Source organism: Trichosurus vulpecula, chromosome 4 (assembly GCF_011100635.1).
Source record: "Trichosurus vulpecula isolate mTriVul1 chromosome 4, mTriVul1.pri, whole genome shotgun sequence".
In the NCBI taxonomy this organism is placed as follows: Eukaryota; Metazoa; Chordata; class Mammalia; order Diprotodontia; family Phalangeridae; genus Trichosurus; species Trichosurus vulpecula.
In genome coordinates this window covers 400,131,164-400,145,041 of record NC_050576.1, presented here as the reverse complement: position 1 = coordinate 400,145,041, position 13,878 = coordinate 400,131,164, and positions in this window count along the sequence as shown.

Below are 13,878 nucleotides of genomic sequence, written 5' to 3'. Positions count from 1 at the left end.
AACCCTGAGGGTCTCCCTTCCAGTTTGATTTCTTTTTATTAAAAGGGTCATCCCTTGATTAACTTCTCAAAGAGGCCTATTCACTGAATGGGCCTTACCTCACTCAAAGTGAGAACCTGGAAAGATCTTAGCCTAAAAGGGTCAGGGTCTCCAAATACATCCTGGGTCATCTCCAGTCATCCTGATAAATATCTGGCCACTGGACCCAGATAGCTCTGGAGGAGAAAGTGAGGCTGGTGACTTTGCCCAGCCCTCCCTCACTCAGATCAAAGTGAACTGCAAGCCATGTCATCATTTCCCTGATGTCATGGTCCTCTTTGAGAACAAAGGACAAACACAACAATAACAACATATATATGTAAAATATTTATTATACTTTTATTATATATTTCACATATATAATAGATATAGATAGATATAAATATGGATATAGAGATATATGTAGATGCATCTCTATATCTGTTTATATATAATCTATAATCTATATCATCTATGATCTATATATTTCCCCCAAGTGAGCCACCCTGTGGATATTTTCTCTATTTCTTAGATTCTTGTTAAAAAAAAGTTAATAGAAATAAGTACCCTGGCATATTACACAAAATCTAATGATATGGTCCTGGCCTGCAAGGGAGTTTTACCTTTATTGCTTCCTTTTCTCATCTTTAACTATACCTTTCACCAGCAACATTATTCTGTATACTGACTAGAAGCTGGTGATGTCATCTCATTGGAAGTTTTTTTTTTTACCTTCCTTTCAGAATTGGGTCACTTTGAACTTGGATATATGACTTCATTTACGTTTATTCAATTCCATTTCTGGAACTTCCACTTGCAGATTGCCTTATTCAGAACCCCTGAATCAGGGTCCTTTGGTTTGTGTACTTCCTTTTTTCTTTGTTGTATTGATGTTTCCGCATCAAACTGTTTTTGCCTCTCTTCTTTTTTCCCACTAGATAGAACCTGTGTTTCTCTCTATCCATACTATTATATTTCTGTTTTGCCATGTTTGAAACATGCTGCATTCATTTTTTTCATTGTTATCCATTGGTCTAAGAAACGATATGTTTAGAAAATTGCTTTCCAATGTTTAGCTGAGTTCTTTAAAAAAAAAGAGTCTTCTGAAAGTCAACTTTTCTGGGTAATATAAGGATAGTACAACAGCTGAGAAAACCTTTCAGGTTTTTACCCTCCTTGAGCCTTCAATGGCAAACCTTTTGACAGTAGCCTAACTACATGTGTAATTTGTACAGTTTCAAAGCATATCCCCTTGTAACACATGAATATAAAATCAGTTATCAAAAATAGTTTGGGGACTCTGGCTTTTTCTAAGTTATAAAATGGACCTAAAAATTTAAACAAAATACCTTGTATTGCCATAGTTTCTTTATTCCTAGGGATTCACATCACTTTTTCATATATTATCCCACATCTTGTTGACATGGTTCAGTGAAGGATAATCAGGAGAGAATGATGGGTGAGGCTTATATAAAAATCTTGTATCAATTAAAAAGCTCTGTTTGTTTGCTTTTGTAAAATTCATCACATAATTCCTGCTTCAATATCCCTCTGATACAGAAAGCATTTTCTGCATTGAAGAAAACCAAGACTGATAAAGGATATATCTCAGATTGCAAAAAGGCATCCTTCAGTTATATTTTCCTTCTTTTTAAATATTATTTTACTTTTAATTTATGGAATAAAGCATTTCCATAACATAATAATTTAAAAAGATGATTGTACATGAAACTGCAAATCTACTACGTAAAGCATGCTATTATTTTAAATATAAAACAAGTTATAATATACATTCCTTTTTTCTTCCCTCCCCCACCATAGATATTGCTACCATTAGACAATATATATGTACACACATATGTATATATATACACATATATACACAAATATACACATATATACACATAAAATTATTCTATACATGCTTTGCTTTATCACTTCTTCCTCTGGATACAGATAGAGTCTTCATATGTCCTTTATATTTAATTTGGGTATTTATAATACTCAAAATAACTTATTTAGTCAAAGTCATTCTTAAAACCATATTGCAGTTACTGTAGGCTAGAATTTCCTTCTGTATTTTCTAGTACAGTGATAGGGCAAAATCTGAAGTTCTTTAAAAGTTCAATCTTCTAGGCAATGATTTATCCTTCACCAATAGAATGACTTAAAAGTTCTGCCACTTGCACTGAGTATCATCAGTTGATTCAATCAACAACCAATACAGATTTTAAGCATTTACTGTTTATAAAGTATAGACATACAATGAAAAGGCAAAAACAATCTCTGCCCTCAAAAAGCTTACATTCTAATGGGGGAGACAACTAGTCCCTGAATAGATTCATAATAAGATACATTGTTGTTTGTCCTTTATTCTAGAAGAGGACCAATGGCAACAAGGGAGTGATATCTAGACTTGCAAGTGAATTGAATTTAAGTGAGGCAGAGCTGTGCAAAGTCGTCAGCCTCACTCCTCCAGAATCATTGGAGTCCAGTGGCAAGACATAGGTCAGGACTCCCAGGATGCAGTGGGAGACTTTGACCTTTTTAAGCTAAGGTCTTTCCCAGATGTTAGTTTGTCTGAGGCAACACCCATTCACTAATTAAAGAATAAGTAAGATCTGAGGCCCAAGATGACCTAGCTTGCATTTACAAAACAGTCTGGGAGGGTAGACCCTCAAAGTTTCTAGATGAAAAACAATCTTAGAGGCGAAAGCACTAACAGCTGGAGGGACCAGGAAAGCCTTTCTTTCTATTTAGAGTACTCAATTTCTGAATTGTTTTAATATTGTGAAATCCTCCATTTATTTTTTAGCATTAGAATCAATGCTCTTGTAATTACTTCACTTTTCAGATCCATTAATTTTTTTTGAGTGACAAAAAAAAATGTGCCATGGTAAACAGTTGGAGTTAGGAAGACGTAGGTTCAAGTCTCAGCTCTAATAAGTACTAGCTGTTCCTCCCGGGGTGAGTCATTTAATCTCTCAATGCCATAGGCAATTCCATGTAACAGAGGTTCTTAATCTGGGGTCCCATGAATATATATCTAAGGGCCAATGAACTTGGATGGCAAAAAAAAATAAATTACAGCTTTATTTTCACTATCTCTAACTGAAATTTAGCATTTCTTTCAATTATGAATTTTAAAAAAAAATGTTTTGAGAAGGGGTTTGTAGGCTTTCTCAGAGAGCCGAAGGACCCAGGACATAAGAGAGGTTGAGAACTGCTGCTTTGAGATAGTAAGTTGCAGAGGAGAGCCAGACTGCATTGGTAAAAGGAGTATCTTCACCAGGCATTCCTTATAACAATTAAATCACAAGCCCATACCAAAAAAAATCCTGATAATATAAAAGTTGTTTCTTTTTAATATACATTTTATTTATTTCATTATCTTCCAATTACATGAAAAAATTAACATCCTTTTTTCTTAAATATGTGAGTTCCAAATTCTCTCCCTCCCTCCCACCCCTTGAGAAGGCAAGGAATATGATGTTGTGTATGCTTAGGAAGTCATGCAAAACATATTTCCATATTAGCCATGTTGCAAGAGAAAACACAACAAAAAGCAAGAAAAATAAAGAAAAAATACACTTTATTCTGCACTCACAGCTTATCAGTTCATTAGTGTTCCTTCTCCAAAGAATTATTTTAAAAGATTCCCCCTCCTTTCCACTTTAGCTCTACTTTTCCTACAAGATCAAACTCAAATCCAGCTTCCTCTGCTCCCCATAATGCCCCAGTCTTCAGGGATGTTTTCTTTCCTCTAAAACTTGCTACACTCACAGTCTATTCTACACTTGCTACTAATCTACTAATAATAGTTGACATTTTAATATCCCTAAGGTTTGCAAAGATTTTTACATACATTATCTCATCAACATATATTAATTTCTATTACCATCCTTTTTATTTCAATGTCCTTGGGTAGATTGTAAGTTTCTTGAGGTACAAGGGAAAGTGCCTAATGCTACTTTGTAGCTCCCCCATACTCACCTGCTAATAGCAGGTACTCAGGAAATGTTTGCTGATGATAAATGCTGAGGCATGCTGCTGCTGGTGATGATGATTTACATTTATCTCTGAGAACTTAAAAGATTGGAGAAAGGAGTTTATGGGATCATAGATTTAGAGCTGGAAAGAACTTTAGAGGCCATGTATTACAACTTCTACATTTTACAAATGAGGAAACCAAGGCCCCAAGAGGTAAAGGGATTTGCCCAAGGTCACACAAGTAATAACAGGCAGGATCCAAATTCAAGCAATCAGACTCCAAAGCCAGTACTCTTTTCACTATGCAACATGGCATCTTGAAGAATTATGACGAGAGGTAGTTGGAAGAGAGTTTCCAAAGAAGATCAAAGGTATAAAATTATTATAGAATTTTCATACAGAATATTATCAGCAAGTCTATGAAACCCTGACTACCCCAGCAGGAGAAAAGCCAAATCAGGCCAAGTATCCCACAAGTTAGAAATCATTCATTCAACTAACGAATTAAGTAACTTCTATATGTCAAACATTGTGCTAAGAGCTAGGGATGCAAAAAGGGCAAAAAATAGTCCCAGATAACAAGGGGTTCACAGTTCAATAGGGATGACAAAATATAAACAACTATGTACAAACATGATATACACAGGAAAAATGTAATTGAGAATAGTCTTAGAAGGAAGGCACTAAAACTAAAGAAGACCGAGGAGAGGACTTTTTATATTTTTATTTTTTGTAGGTAGTGGGACTTGAGAATTGAAGGAAGCTAGGGAAGGTCTCTAGTAAGAGCAGCATCTATTTTATGTAGGCTGGATTAGTTATTTAAAAGGGGGAGAAGCTATTTGGCTTCACTGTTGCTTGTGGCATAAAAGAATAAGCCTATGGGACTTGGCATCAAATGTTTTACCAAGATTCCCATTGGTATGGGTGGGGGTTGCCTTTTTGATCAAGTTACTGATCACTGTGGTAAATTTTATTTTAATTTAGCCAGAATTCCATCCCTTTTCATTACAATTTAAGTAAAATTCTTTTTAATGACTTTATGGTCCATGATATCTTATTTTATTCCAACTCTGAACCGGAACCAATGGTCTGGCTTGATTTGGATCTGTCCTAGAATAAGGTATAAAAGGAATGAGCTAATCTTGTCAGGATAAGAGAAGATATAGGATCAGATTTTGTAACATCGTTGTGAGTTACATCAGCTCAAAGTGTGCTCCTGCTTTCTCCACATGAAAGGTAAAACATATTCCTAACTCATAGACATTTCTATTTTCTTATTCTCTAGCAATTGTTATCCATGGAACTCAACCACCATATTCTCCCTTTCAACTTTATCTTGCTTCTTCCAGTCGGAAAAAAGGAAGAAGTTCTAACACTGAGCTTGAACTCATTGTCACAGAGAATAAGAGCAGGGCGAGGCGTTAGGAGGTAGGAGTATTACCTGAATACATCATCATATTAGTTTTAACATGATTACTCAGCACTGAAAATGATATGTCCTAAAGTACTGATTTTTCATAGTTTACGCTTTCCTTCTGTTTGTAACATTTTCTCCCAGTTCTCTATAAAGCGTAAAGGAGAGATTTAACTATCATTTTTATAATCCTCATTGTGCCCCCCTTCACAAAGTGGTCAATTTACTTTATTAGATTATGTACGAACATTCTTTTTTATGTCTTTGTTCTAGGTCTAAAAGAATACCTCATATGTATTATGCCATTTATCTTCATAACAGTTATGATGGACAGCAGATATTATTATACCCATTCTACAAATGGGAAAGCTGAAGGAGACAGAGTAGGAGTCATTAAAATTGGGAAAGCCAACACAGAAGTAGATCAACTGAAAAGCATTTATTGTTGATCGGGCACTGTGCTAAGTAGTAGCACAGAAAAGAAACACATAAAATACAGAAGAGTAAAAATAGTCCCTATTTTTTGTATAAGAGAAGTCCCCATATTTGTATTTAAGAGAAGAATCATAGTGTAGTAGGGAGTGAACTTTACCATTAAGGAGACTAGGGTCCAAATAACTCCAATGCATACTGGTTGTGTGTCCTTTTAACCTCTCATTTATTCACTGCAATTTTCTTAGACCAGAAGTTGAAGGACAGTAACTGGTCCTTATTGTTAGAGTTTTCTATAACAATGAAACCACAGGTTAAGACCACCTTTTTTTTCTCTCCCAAAAAAGCCACGTTTAAATACTTAAGAATCAGTATTGTCTTAGGAAAAGCCTATCTTGGATGCTCCTTAATTAAACAAATCAGCACTTAGGCCATAAAAAACTATCCACTGTGGTCCAGTTTTACTTGGGATAAATGAGAAGCACTTATTGCTTCCCATTAGTCAAGTGAACAGAAGCTTTTCTCATCAGTAATGTGAAATGTTAAGAACTAAGTATTTTAACTTCAAATTGTCACTCAGCAAAGATTTTTGAGAACTCTTTTTAAAAAATTGGCAGTTGTCATTTAATATATGATGTGATCTAAAAGCATATTATTTTTTAATGTTACCCAAGAGATCTCATCGACTTTGTGACATTCTTAATCTCTTAATTCTCTAAAGAGAAAAAAGAGGGTTTTTTTAATTGTTTAGGGCACATTCTGCCCTTTCAAAAAGTAAACAGGTGTGGATATGCAGGGGCTGCTATTCTCACCTTTTTTGTTTCTCCTTTCTCTCCCATTCCCAAATTCCCTAGTAATGATAAAAGTGACATTATTTTAAAAGATAAGAAGCACCAAAATTATTTTCTCTCTGACCTTTACAGTTTCCAGAACAAGCAGCTTCTGTTAGCAAAATAGTTCAAGCTTTTTATTACAAAGGATATTTGACATTGCTCCATGAGAAAAATATATTGTTCCTGACAGTAAAAGTTATTAAGCCTTCCATTTTTTATGCTAGGCTAACAATTTAACCAAAATAAAATCAGAGGGCATTTTAAAACTGAGGAAGTAGTTGACTGAAAGGGCTGAAAAGATTTCATCTATCACTTTTTTAATGAATGTATTGAAGTAGTTTCAGGTCTTTGATGGACCACACGTTATCGAAGCAATAAGAACAGTTTCCCAAAGAGGTCAAGGAGATTTTTTTTGGTGACCTTTCAAGTTCCAGCAATATCTTTCTTTATACAGTTCGAGTTTAATACGTGATAAGCACCTATTTTGTTCTGAAAGAACAAATATGAGAGTGGGGAATCGGTGCCCATAGATGTTTAAATTGCATGCAATTTAAGTCATGTTCTCTGCTAACTCTTCCAATGCAGATTCCTAAATTAGTAGTTTCCTAAATCTGGGATATCAGGTTCAGTTGTAATTTCATTTTAAAACTACATCTGTGTTTTTCTTACAAATGTTCCAGGTTTCTTGATGATAGAAGCATAAGCACTTGGAATAGCCCTGATCCAGGGTAGCTGCTGTCACCGTGGCTCTGGCATCTCCGACCAAGTAAGGATGATATATGTATTTCAGCAGGTTTTATCTTCTGTGACAAAGATATGATGTTGTTGTCACTAATTCTTAAGAATCTGGGAATTAAATGGCAGTGGAGACAAAGTTAGAACAAAATCCTCTTCCTTGTTAAAACTGCTGCTTTTATATTGTTTCTGACTCAGCTGGGGGTACAGTACATGCTTAGGAAAAAAGCATGAAGTATATTAGAGGCACATAAAGGGAAGCATACATTTAAAAATAATAAGATTCATTAAGGAAATAATAGAAGAGGCAGTAATAGTCATTAACTCGAGAATTCATAACTCTTTTCAGATTTCTTATTCAAAATGAGCTTTTGGGGATGGCACATTCTTTAATAGTCTAGGAGCTCAATATTGTCTTGCTTTAGATGGTTCGCTTATAATGTTAGTGTATGCAAATACACATAAAGGACTGGCTTGCCTGACCATTTCTTTGTGTTTGGGTATATATTTCTGTATGGCATAATATTTCCACTAGCATTGGTTCCCTGGCAAGAAAATGTTTATTGCGCTCATTAGCTAAGAGGATGTCGGCACTGGTCCAATGAACACAGATCTGCCTTCTGATTTCAGCCATTAAATTGCAATGGGATTCACAGGCTTAACATTGTGGGTGTGAGAATAATAAAATGGAACTCCGTCTTTAGCCCAGTTACCATGGATGCAGTTAAAGGTCATAGTGGCAGCTGCTAACTAGTTGCCTTTTTAGCTGCATTTTCCCTCCTGCTATGTGTTTTTATGCACCTTAGTCTCGGAGAGGTTTGCCATGGACTACCTTCACCTACTTTTGTGACAGATACCCCAACCTGCTCTTTGAAACAATGGGCATCTTCTCTTAAAAAATAAAGTGGTTATTGTGGACTTCCTCTTTATTTATTTGCCTAATATAGAAATTGAAGGTAAAGAACTTAATAAAAATACAAATTGCTGTTCCTCCGGCATCCTGAATTACTTTCTCATTTTCTGCACACCGTTCTACATTCCCAACCAAAAAAAAGTGTATAGTAAATTCCCATCTCCATTTAAACTGGTAATGGGTTCAGGCACTGATGCATTCACAACGTGGAACATCAACTTCTTCTTCATTCGGCCCAAAGTCCTAGGAGTTAATTCCCTGTACTGCATGAGGTGTCAGAGTAATTACCACTGATCAACCCTATTTCTCAGCATTCTGCCCAGCTTTGAGAGGCTCCCTGTTTATGGATGCACTGCCACATCATCACAGTGCTTTCATTCAGGCGAGCTACTTAATCGAAAGGGTTTGGACAATGTAGGATTTTCAAAGAGAAGAAGTGGGGGAAAAAATTAAAAGTAGCCAAGCAAAATAAAGTGCATGATGGTTAAAAAAAAAAAGCTCTTCGAAATATTCCCTCATGTCAACACTTCATTTCAATAGAATTTAAAAACTCCTATTCACTTTCAAAAGAAGGCACTGTGAGCCTTTTTTTTTTCCTGGGGTGACTCAACTCTATGATCACATTTTCGAAACATTTTAGGAACGCATCACTTTAGAAAACCCACTTGAGGGGAGTTTATTGTTTTATATTCTGTTTACATAGAAGCCCTGACTATGTTAACCTTTATGAGACAGAATACAAAGAAACTTTTTTAAGTATTGTGCTCCTCTGTTTTAAACATACATTTATATAACTTGTCATTTCATAAAAATAAATTAAGTATTATATGAGCCAAATGTTTCAATTCCACAGAAGAGTGGTTTCTGGGACTCCTTGGCAGGATGCCACAATATTCATTTTTATTTCAAACACAATGTGAAGTCTTTAATTTTAATATACTTTGTAACTATAACGGTTATAAGGCATATACTATACTAATGCATCCTCATCCTCTCCTTGCTCTGCTCCAATTTTATAAGGCAACAGAAAGATACCTTGATTTCATGTGCCATACTTTAAAGGTTTCCATCAGACTGTATATGAGTATAATTGGTCAGAGGGGTGGATAAGAGAGAGAGAAGTGCAGTAGTAAAAGAGAAGGTTGGAGTTTGATCAGGTTTAAGATCCTCATGTCATTTGTTTGGGGACACTCTTCTCTTACATCTATGGTGTGTCTGTTACAGCAGTGCATTGGGTAGCAAAGCAAGGTGATAAGGAGCCCAGTCTATGGGAGAAATATGAACCTGAATGTCAAGGCTTGCTTCTTTAGACTCCTTTCCTAGCTCCAAAGTCACAATGTGACTTCGGGGCATGTATCTTATTCTCTTTGAGTTCCAGGTTCTTTATCTATGAAACAAGAAGAGAACTTGTTGGGAAAAAAAACTGAAGGATCACCTGATGAAAGAAACTCTGTAACTATATCAGGTGATGCCAGGGTGTTAATGGGCCAGGTTCTTTTGACCACATAGCTCCTTTATGAACCTGTGACTCCTCTTGGAAGCAGTAGGAGGTCAGTGGGTAAAGAGAATGGTTGAAGGAAAATCTGGCTTAGATTGATCTGTGTCATTCTGCCAAAAATAAAAGGCAGGGTGGGGGGGAGTGTTGCTGTGAAGCAAGAGAGAACAGAGTGGTAATGATAAATACATATGTAAATAGATTAATCCCCTGTGGTTGTTCTGAGGTTTTTGCAGTGACATCACTGGCAGAGTGGTATTTCTTCATTAAAAGGGGACAGGGGAAAGAGTAATTTTCACAAGCTATATAACTGTATTACGGGGGAGGGGGAAGAATGTTTTCGGCTATCACTGAGAATTCAGCTTTACTATTACCTCTGCCATACTTTTAATCAGGGAATTTCTTCTTGTGCCTTGTTTACTGTTGATATTTTCTGGCTGATTGGAGAGGAATGACATTTTGACAATTTACTGTAGCAGTAAGCACTGTACAAACAAAAGGTGCTGATGAAAACTGGGAACCCATTATTATGTAAATTATGGCTGAGTAACACAGATTCCAGCTCCCAGTCACCATCATTGAGACCAGTTTTACTCAATGATAATAATTTTCATGATTGCAGACTTCAGAGTGATCAGAAATATGCTTTAGCTGCTGCATTTATCTACTGCTGGTACTTGACCCTTAATTAAATTCTGAAACTTTTTTATATAATAAAGTAAAATACAGCTGACACTTCTGTTCAAACAAAGAGCATCCACCATAGAGCTACCAAATAAGATAAAGGTATTTCAGACTTACCTCATGGTAATGATAGTAAACATGGCTATTACGGCATCTTTGGAAAGTGAGCGTCAAGTTTAAAATGCAGATATACATTGTCAAGTGATTTCAATTCTGTTCAGCCTTTCCTAAATGATAGTGAATATATGTTGCAAGTGAGTCCTGGGTACAGATGATCATAAAAATCTGTTAAGAAGACATTTTTAATGTGTTCTGAAAATATACTCTGAGTCTCTGCATTCTGCATCTTTTGGACTCTCTGATATCAAACATGAGCTTTGAAAAAAAAATGAGGCAGCGTTTATTAAGACCCACACAGCTCTATAAGTCCTTGCTTTTAACTTTCTAAGGGAATTTTTTTGTTTCTTACAGATTTATTCTTCTCCTTAAAAAAATGAAAACCAAAGCAACTTTTAAAACGGCATTTTGACCTCATTAAAAATGGACTGGCCAAAGCAGATGTCAAACTGAATATACATATTCCAATATATCATATGGGTAGTAGCCACTTTTAAGCTGGATGTTGTAAACATGAATGGTTGAAACCAGGGAGCCTTTGGTTAATGCATACTCATCTTTGCAAATCCTTCTAATACATTTATTTTCTAAAAAAAAAAAAAGAAGTATGCATCTAGTATTTCCCTCAGCATTTCAGGTCAAGAAACAGGTCTTCATTTTTGAATATGCTAATAAAAACCAGTTAAAAAGAGGGGCATTTGTGAAAACCAAGGTTTAATATTTCCTTAGATATAACACTTCCTAAGCAGTCAGCTCATAGAACCAATGAGCTAAGAAGGTAATTACTTAAGTGGATTTCATGAAGAGTAGAAAGATGATTGTGCCACATTAAATAACAATTGTATCCTTAATGATGTGTTGGACTATAATACAAACATCCTTCTACCATTACATGCTCTACAATGTACCTTTCTAATTACTCCAGTGGCTTCCTGTTCCCCTGCTAAGATACTGTGCTTTCAAAGACTATGTAAACATTAAATGAGCTTTTTTTTGTTAACTACAGTGAGTGCAGCTGCATGGTCATTGATAAATTGGCTATAAATTGCTGAAATTCTATGTGAATATTATCATTGTTTTACTACACATATACACACATCAACGTTTCAATATGCTTTAGGAGAAATATGCTTGACTTTAGGAACACACTTGTGAAATTACATAAACCAGCCTTGTTCAGCTTTCCTCAGTTACTGAGACTAAATGTTCAGTATGTAAAAAACCCAGCAATGCAACTTCAACAGTATCAGTGAAGAAGGTTTAGAAAGAACAGAGGAAATTCTAGAGAGAGACAGAGACGGAGACAGAGACACACAGACAGAGACATAGAGACTGACATGAGACAGAGACTGAGAGAGAGAGACAAACAGAAAGACAGAGACAGACAGAGAGAAGATAAAGGCAGAAGAGACAGGGAATGAGAGCAAGACAGACAGACACAAGTAGAGAGAATACAGAGATGGATGAGACAGGGAGACATTGACAGAAAGGCAGAAAGAGAGACAGACTTTTGAGACACAGAGAGAGACCAAGACAGAAGGACAGACAGAGAAGACAGAGAGAGACAGAGTCAGACACACAGAGGCACAAAGAGTGAGACAGAAGAGACAAAGAGAGACAGAGAGGTAGACAAAGGCAGACATGGAGAATTAGATTTACATAGGCTTTATTTTATTGTTTAGGTATTTCTTTTTTAAAAGCAGCTGAAAATATCCTAATATATTAGCTTTTGTTTCCTCAGAATTTTTAGATAGCATCCTAAGCACCTGTAATTATTGTGCTTGTATGTAACATTTCCAAAAGTTGGGTAGCTACAATAAATATAGGCATCATTTGATTTCTGATTCCAACTGGCTACTATATGAACTGAAATGAAAGATTTCCAAAGTGATATCAGCTTGGGAGAAAAGAACATAAGTGAGCATAAGTAATCTCCCATTAGCTATGTATTGTTTTGGCTCTTACAGAATCCTGTAATAGAGACTGTTGCCTTTTCAACTCAGGATATCTCTTTTTTGAAATGGTATTAAATCTCCAGTATATTATTTGTTATAAAAATAAAATAAATGTAAACAGTACAATACAAATATACCACACACAATGCAATTCATGTTGAGTGCTAGCATTTTATATTGAATCCTAAACATCCTGAGAGAGGCCATACCATTGTTCCCATTTAACAGAAGTGGCAAATGAATAAGAAAATAAAATGACTTTTCTAATGTCATAAACAAGTTACAAATCCAGGGATAGAATTTTGAGATGATTTTCCCTCACTCTCTTTGGATCTCATCTTTTTCAAGCTGATGATTATGTGAAAATGTCATGTATCTGAGCACATCTAGTCAAATATTGTGGATGTGGTAGAGATCTATTCTTCCCTTCAGAGCTGGTTTCAGGGAGGAATACCTTAACATGCGTATAGTAATAATAACTCACACAGTATATTGGGATTTAAAATGCTTTCAAACATTACCTCATTTGATGCTCACAATAATTTATTTAAATAATAAGTGAAAGAACTAACCCCACTTTATGGTGACATAAAGTAGATTCAGTGACTTTTCTAAGGTCACATAGTTCTAGCCAGTAAGGGAAGGTGACAAGCCTGAGCATGACTTTTTAGATTTTCAATCCTCTTGTTCTTCCTGCTACACCACAAATTATACTTTTTCAAAGGTATTTGTCCCAGTCCAGAATCAGTATAGCCCTGAACTAGCTCCACGCTATGCATAAAGATATTTCTCTCCCTGCCTTATGGGGGAAACAATGGACTCAGCCTCATGATAAAGTGGAAATAGCACTGGGCTCAGCCTCAGTTTCCTCATCTATACAATAGACAGGATAATAGCCATAGCACCTGAGGCAGGTGGTCGAAGTAGTCCATAAGAGTCCAGGCCTCCAAACCAGGAAGCACTGAATTCAAAGCCTGCTTCAGAAACCTCCTAACAATATGACAAGGGCCGAGTCCTTTGACATTTTAGCCTGTTTATTCAGCTAAAAATAAGAATAATAGCAGTACTTGCCTAACAGTGCTGTTGTGAAGTTTAAATGAGCAAATATATAGAAAGCACTCTGCAACCTTTAAAGTGCTACGTAAATGTTAGTTATTATTACCCAACCAGCAGAGTTGAAGGAATCAGATGTAAACGAAGGACTTTGCAAACCTTAAAGTGCTAAATAACTTTCAGCTATTGTTTATTGGTTACAGGGTTTAGTTCCACTATTCTCCCATCACCATTAAAAG